This window comes from Olea europaea, unplaced genomic scaffold (genome assembly GCF_002742605.1).
Source record: "Olea europaea var. sylvestris unplaced genomic scaffold, O_europaea_v1 scaffold67, whole genome shotgun sequence".
In the NCBI taxonomy this organism is placed as follows: domain Eukaryota; kingdom Viridiplantae; phylum Streptophyta; class Magnoliopsida; order Lamiales; family Oleaceae; genus Olea; species Olea europaea.
The window spans coordinates 711820-719547 of NW_019265079.1; positions in this window are offsets into that span (position 1 = coordinate 711820).

Consider the following 7728-nt stretch of genomic DNA (forward strand, 5'->3'; position numbering starts at 1 on the left):
GATGTCAGTTGGCTTCTCGTTGTCAGTGTTGTTCCGAGATTGAGACCATCAATCATATTTTCCCGAGCAGCAGCATCTCTGACCAAGTATGGCAGCACTTTGGAGACATCTTTTAGATACCTATGACTTCAGGGAAGGGGGTCAGACAGAGGTTCCAGAGATGGCGGTATTCTGGACAGCACGTTTACCGTGGACACATTCGTATTATCATTCCTCTACTGATATTTTGGTTTCTATGGACTGAGAGGAATGATGCGAAGCATAGAGGTATTCGTATGGTGGCCAAATGTATTATTTGGAGGGTCTACCGCATGATCTCCTTTCTTCATATGGGAGGACTATTTCGAGTTGAGCATTGGCGAGGAGATGTGACACTTGCACCCTTTTTTGGCATTTCTTTGACCCGTCCTCTCACACCACCACCTATTATGGTTGTTTGGCGCACTCCACCAATTGGATCCTATAAGATCAACACTGATGGATGCGTCAAAGGTGGACTTGCAAGTGGTGGAGGCATCATTAGGGACCACGCAGGATACTGTATTAGGGCATTCTCAGCATCGTATGGCCCATGTTTCATTTTGGAGGCTGAGCTCAGAGCCATACTAGATGGGCTTCTATTGGCCAGAGGACTTGGGATTTCAGCTATCTGGCTCGAGGCAGATTCAACATTGGCTATTCACTGCATCACCAAAGGTGGAGGACCATGGTCAATTCAGGGTATTCTTAGACAGATCAGAGACCTCATCTACTTCGATAAAGACACGGTTTCAAACATCTACAGAGAAGGCAACCAAGTTGCTGATTCTCTTGCTACAGAAGGCTGGAATCATCGGTGCTATCTAGAGTATGGACCACTAGAACTGCCTCGACATATTAGGGCGATAGTGCGCATCGACAGACATGGATTGCCCAGTTTCAGAGGTTCGTAATTTAGGCTATGATTATTAAACTTTTTTATTGTCTAGGGAAGTAGTACTTCCTCGTTATTGCTTTCATTTATTATATTCATTTGTTACATCACTGCTTTTTGGAGGTCAGGTTCATGCCCCCCTCCTTCCGTGTATTCTTGATTTTTATGAAATAAATATGGTTGGGGAACCCTTAACCCCCATCGACCTTCCTTGGTGGACCCTAAAAAGTCACTAAGGATGTGTGGATGTCTTTACCAAAAAAAAAAATTAAAGTAAGTAGCATTCCAGTCCACTATGGGTTGGAGCGTTACAGTTTTTCCACCCAATTGACACTTAACAACAATGCAAGTGCCAAACATTGTGTCAAAAATTGGTGTACAAATAGCAAAGTTCAATTAATAAGAACCTTTCTACATGTACACTGTAACGCCCCGACCTTTAGTGGACCGGAACGCTACATACTTTATTTAGCTTAACTGGTGGTTTAGTAACAAGTGTATATGTTTTAGCGGAAGCTTACATCTTCGGATAATACTTTAAATAACAATTCTTTGAATACTTTAAGCAAAAACACTGAATCATTTTTCAAAACAACAAAATGTAATTTATTTGAAGAAAACATAACTTGTTCCCACATTCTGCGTTATTCAAAACTTTAAAGAAATAACATTGGAAAACATTTCATAAAAATAAATCCAAATCACTTATTCACCGGATTTCCATTGGCTTGTTGCATCACTCTCCATCTTCTTCTCCATCCATGCTCGAGGTAGAATTCCTTCAATTGGTAGAGATGGGATTAAACCTGTGAGTTGGAAAACTCAATAGGTGTCATAGGTGCATTTGTGATCAAGCTATACATTTCAAAATATTAACTATATAACTTTTCATACATGCCGTACCCGAAGGCACCATTTGACATGAAGGGGTATCCCGTACCCGAGGGCACCATTTAACATACGAACATTTCTTCAACATAGAGGGGTATGCCGTACCGGAGTACCATTTTCTTAAACTTCTAGGAAAAATAGTTTTCCTCCTCTCTTTTTCTCTCTTGGAAACTCTTTCTTTAGTATGTAAAAGCTCTTACTTTTGGTGTGAGAAAAAATGAGTGAAATGAGGTCTCTATTTATAGGTAAATATCCCATAACTTAAAGCAAATGAAGGGTCAAATTTCATTTAAGAGAGAAAACATGGGTGCCATTTAAGTTTGAGATTAAATGCTTCAATTTAGTGGGGGTTTTTATTGCAAAAAATGTGGGTGGCCCTTTGAGAAAATAATTGATGAAAATAAATATTTAAATTCTAGAGAAAAATGGGAATTTTCATTTCAAGCAGTTTCGGTCGACCGGTTGTAGTCCGGTTGACATTGCACAATTTTCAATGTTTCTATCATAACTTCTTCTCCCGATATTCAATTGAGGTAATTCAAAGTGCGTTCGAAAGCTATCTCAAAGAGCTACAACTTTTATGTAGTTGTTATTTTCCATATCAAATGTTTCTTATGTCGAAAATGGGTCTCAAATGAGACTAAAAATCTAAAGTATACTTTAGTCATCCAATATTCATCTCCTAGTGCCACTAAGGTGACTAGAATTATTTGGGGTTCTACGTCCCCCATACCTTAATTAAAATTTCGTCCTCGAAATTTACCTTCTGATTGGGCGAATAGTGTTGGATACTTATCTTTGTCTTCTTCTTCTTTTTCCCAAGTGGCTTCTTCTACGTCGTGATGATTCCACTGTATCTTAACCAGCGGAATCTCTTTATTCCTTAGTTTATGCACTTTTCGATCCAATATCTTGATCGGTAGTTCCTCGTACGACAAATTTTTCTATACCTCCAAGGTTTGATAACTCACTGCATGATTAGGATTATGTACATACTTCTTTATCATCGATATATGGAATACATTGTGCACTGCCGATAATTCAGGTGGCAAAGCTAGTCGGTGAGCCACATTTCCGACTCTATCAAGTATCTCGAAAGGTCAGATATACTGGGGTCGTAGCTTGCCTTTCTTTCCAACACCTTTCATAGGTGCTACTTTCAGAAACACTTTATCCCCAACTTGGAATTCTAAATCCTTTATCCTTGTATGTGCATAGCTCTTTTGCTGATCCTGTGCTGCCTTTATTCTTGCACGGATCTTATCGATTACCTCGACCATCCTTTCAACCATTTCTGGTCCCAAAACTCTCTTCTCTCTGACTTCATCCTAATGAACAGGGGATCTACATCTTCTACCATCGAGAGCTTCGTATGGTGTCATTCCAATAGTTGCTTGGAAACTGTTATTATAAGCGAACTCTACTAGAGGTAAGTATAACTCCCAATTACCTCCTAGATCCAAAACACATGTTCTTAGCATGTCTTCCAAAGTTTGGATGGTCCTTTCAGACTGACCATCGAACTGAGGGTGATATGCTGTACTAAAGTTCAGCTTCGTTCCCATAGCTCCTTGTAGACTTTTCCAAAATTTGGATGTGAACCTTAGGTCTCTGTTAGGCACAATGGATACAGGTACACCGTGTAATCTCATACCCTCTTTAATGTACAACTGTGCCAATTGGTCAAAACTGAATGTCATTTTCACTGGAAGAAAATGAGCTAACTTCGTTAGTCGATCCACTACTACCCATATAGCACTATTTCCTCTTGCTGACTTCAAGAATCCAACCACAAAGTCCATCGTGATATTTTCCCATTTCCATTCAAGTATATTTAGTGGATTTAACAATCCAGCTGGTTTTTTGTGTTCTGCCTTAACCTGTTGACATACCATGCACTTCTGCACGTACAGCCCTATACTTCTTTTCATATTTCTCCACCAAAATGTATCTCGAAGATCTCAATACATTTTTGTACCACCGGGATGTGCGATGTACGGGATGGAATGAGCTTCTTTCAATATCTCATTTCTCAAGGCTTCATCCTTAGGCACGCAATTTCTTCCTCTAAATATCAGTGACTGATCCTCTGCTACTCCAAAGTCCTTTTTCTTATCGCTACCAACTTCATTCTTAATCTTCTGCAAAAATGAGTCTTTATTTTGTGCTTCTATAATTCGATCTCTAAGAGTAGGTCGAATTATTAAAGCTGCTAGATGAGCAGTGACTTGTCCTGGTGTGGTAACCACTTCGATCTTCAACTTTTCCAATTCCTTGACTAACTCCACTTGAGAGGTGGGTAGTGACGTCAATTGTCCCATTAATTTTCTACTTAGAGCGTCCGCCACAACATTAGCCTTACCTGGATGATAGTGAATAGTGCAGTCGTAATCGTTCACCAATTCCAACCATCGTCTTTGTCGCATATTCAATTCCTTCTGTGTGAAGAAATACTTGAGACTTTTGTTATCTGTGTAGATATCACACTTCCGTCCATACAAGTAGTGTCGCCATATCTTCAAAGCATGTACTACCGCTGCAAGTTCTAAATCATGCGTCCGGTAGGTCTACTTATGTTTCTTCAATTGTCTTGAAGCATAGGCTATCACTTTTCCATTCTGCATTAGTACACATCCCAATCCTCGATTGGATGCGTCGTTGTATATAACAAACCCTTCCGTACCTTCAGGTATTGTTAATACAGGTGTTGATATCAACTTCTGCTTTAAGCTCTTGGAAACTTTGTTCGCATTTTTCCGTCCATTGGAATTTTACTCCCTTCCCTGTAAGCTGCATCATTGGTCCAGCTATTTTGGAAAATCCTTCTATGAATCTCCTATAATATCCAGCTAATCCTAGAAAACTCCGTACTTCGCCAGCATTTGTTGGTACTTTCTAGTTGGTTACTGCTTCTACTTTTGCTGGATCTACTTCAATCCCTTGGGCAGTAACTACATATCTAAGAAATCCAACTCATTCAAGCTAAAACTCGCACTTCTTGAATTTGGCATACAGCTTCTCCTTGCATAATACCTCTAAGGCTATTCTCAAGTGCTCTTCATGTTGCTCCTTACTCTTGGAATAGATCAAAATGTCATCGATAAAGACTATGACAAACTTATCCAAGTATTGATAAAACGCTCGATTCATCAGGTCCATGAACACTGTAGGTGCATTGGTTAGCCTAAATGGCATCACCGTAAACTCGTAGTGTCCACATCGAGTTCTAAAAGCTGTCTTAGGTATATCTTTTATCTCTACTTTTAGTTGATGGTATCTCGATCGTAAGTCGATCTTGGAAAATACCTTAGCTCCTTTCAGTTGATCTAACAGATCCTTGATCCTCGGGAGTGGGTACTTATTCTTGATGGTTAATCGATTTATCTCCCTATAATCGATGCACATCCTCATGCTTCCATCTTTCTTCTTTACGAACAACACCGGCGCACCCTATGGAGATACTTGGTCGTATGAAGCCCATATCTAGGAGTTCTTGCAACTGCTTCTTTAATTCTTGTAGTTCCTTTGGGGCCATTCGGTATGGGGCCTTAGATACTGGTGTCACCCCGAGAATTAGGTCTACGGTGAATTCCACTTGTCTATCGGGTGGAATACCAAATAAATCTTCTGGAAACACATCTATGAATTCTCATACTACTGGTACATCTTCAACCCTTATCGTCTCTTATTTCCCTCCTGAGATACTTACTAGATATCCTTAACATGTTTCTTTTCTCAACATCTTCTCAGCTTGTAAAGCCAATACTAGTCGAATAAGGGGTTTCGTCTTCATTCCAAGGAATGAAAATGGTTCCTCTCCTGGTTTCTGAAATGATACTTCCATTTCCTTACATCGGATGGTGGCGTAATTACAACCTAACCAATCCATGCCTAGGATTACATCAAAATCCTTCATTTCTATCATGTATAGGTTCGCTTCCAACTTCAATACTTACTAACTTGGCTTTTCTATCAGTATTCAAAGGGTTGCCCGAAGGAATACTAACTTCTAATGTACCTTCCGACTTATCACAGGTAATACTAGATTTAGCCATAAAAGTTGTTGAAGCAAGGAGTGTGTAGCACCTGAATCAAGCAATACATAAGCAGGTGTATTGGCTATCAGTAGAGTACCTGCTATGACATTAGAGTTTTCCTCTGCATCATGTTGAGTCAATGTAAAAAATCGTGTTTTTCCTTTCTGGTTCTGGTCGTTGTTATCATCCTTCTTCTGGGTATGTGTGGGACAATCCCTAATGATATGTCCTGGCTTGCCATATCGAAAATAGACATTTTTCCTTTGTAAGCACTCGCCACAATGTGTCCTTCCCACTTAGAACAGGGCGCAATAACCAGCACAATGCTTTTACTGGCATTGGCTCCGCCATTAGCTTTCTTGTTCTGCCACTTGCCTTTTCCCTTGTCCTGGCCATTCCATTTCCTTTTTCCCATGTTACTATTGTCCGGTTGATTGAATAGTTGACGATGTTGTTCGGCGCTAGTCTTTTGGTACCAAATAGCATGAGCTCTTTCCAGCATTTCACGGTTTGTGGTGAAGCGATGGGTCATAAGTATCATGCTTATATCCGAGTTCAGCCCTTGTTCAAACCTTCATACCTTCTTATCCTCCGTATCCACCAGATGTGGAGCATACCTTAAAAATTGATCAAACTTCATCTCATACTTAGGCAGGGACATAGTCGTTTGCTTGAGTTGGAGGAATTCACTTTTTTGTGATCCCTCAAGGACTGGGGAAAGTACTTGTCCATTACTTCCCCTTTGAATTGCTCCCAAGTCAATTCTGCTTGTTGCTCAGGGGTCCTTGTCCTTGACATTGAGTCCCACCAGTGACTTGCATAATCAGAGAATATGAACTCAGTACCCTGGACATTCTGAGCATCCGTGCACCCTATCAATCGAAATATATGCTCCAACTTGCGAAGCCACTCCTCAGCTGCAAGTGGATCAGCTGCTCCATTGAAGGTAGGGGGCTTGTACCTTCGAAATTGCTCCACCAAAGAAGATCCATAGAACTTATAGGGATTAGATTTAAATCCTTGTAATAGTTTCCCTTATGTCAAGAAATAAAATACTTTCTTCTTTGCTTTAGTATTCAAAGAATGAAACTAATAAGAACCATATGTTTTGTCTAAAGGAAATGGCCCGCACAAACCAAAACTTGATAAGAGACCTCCTCCGAGCGGTTCAAGACCTAGGTAGGCAAATACCACGTTGTAACGCCCCGACCCCTGGTGGACCGGAACGCTACTTACTTAGCTTACCGGTGGTTTAGTAACAAGTGTATATGTTTTAGTGGAAGCTTACATCTTCGGAGGAGTCTTCTGCCTCAGATCCGGACTCTACGTCCATCTTAACCTGTGGCTCAGGCTCAGGATCATTCTCAAAATCATCCTCGAGTTCTTCTTCGGGATCTTATTCCTCCGCCAAAGGTTCCTCCTCAGGCTCCTCATGGATTACATCATCCCACCAATCAATTAGGGCATGGCAATACCTCTCAAACTCAAACAGGTTTGGGTTACCTTCTAACATTTCATCCCTAACCGTAACTCCCATATCTTCCCATTGAGGAGGGAGGGAATGTATGAGGTTATTTATGGCCTCAATATGCGTGATCTCCATCCCAGCATTAACCGTCATCATGCATCTCTCATAGATGTCATACACATGTTTGCTAAGCGGTCGGGTCGGATCAGTTACATAGTTTTCATAGGAATGAATAGCAATTCTACGGTTCAATGCTTCTCTATATGCCCTAGCCATTCTACGAGCCATATCTATTGCATTTTCACATACATCATACTTTTTCTTTGCTTAAAGAAAACGTGCAAATATTTAAACTTTCATATCATACAACTCCCTTTAAGCCCTTAGCTGTTGCCCAAGTCCATTACATATTTTTAAAT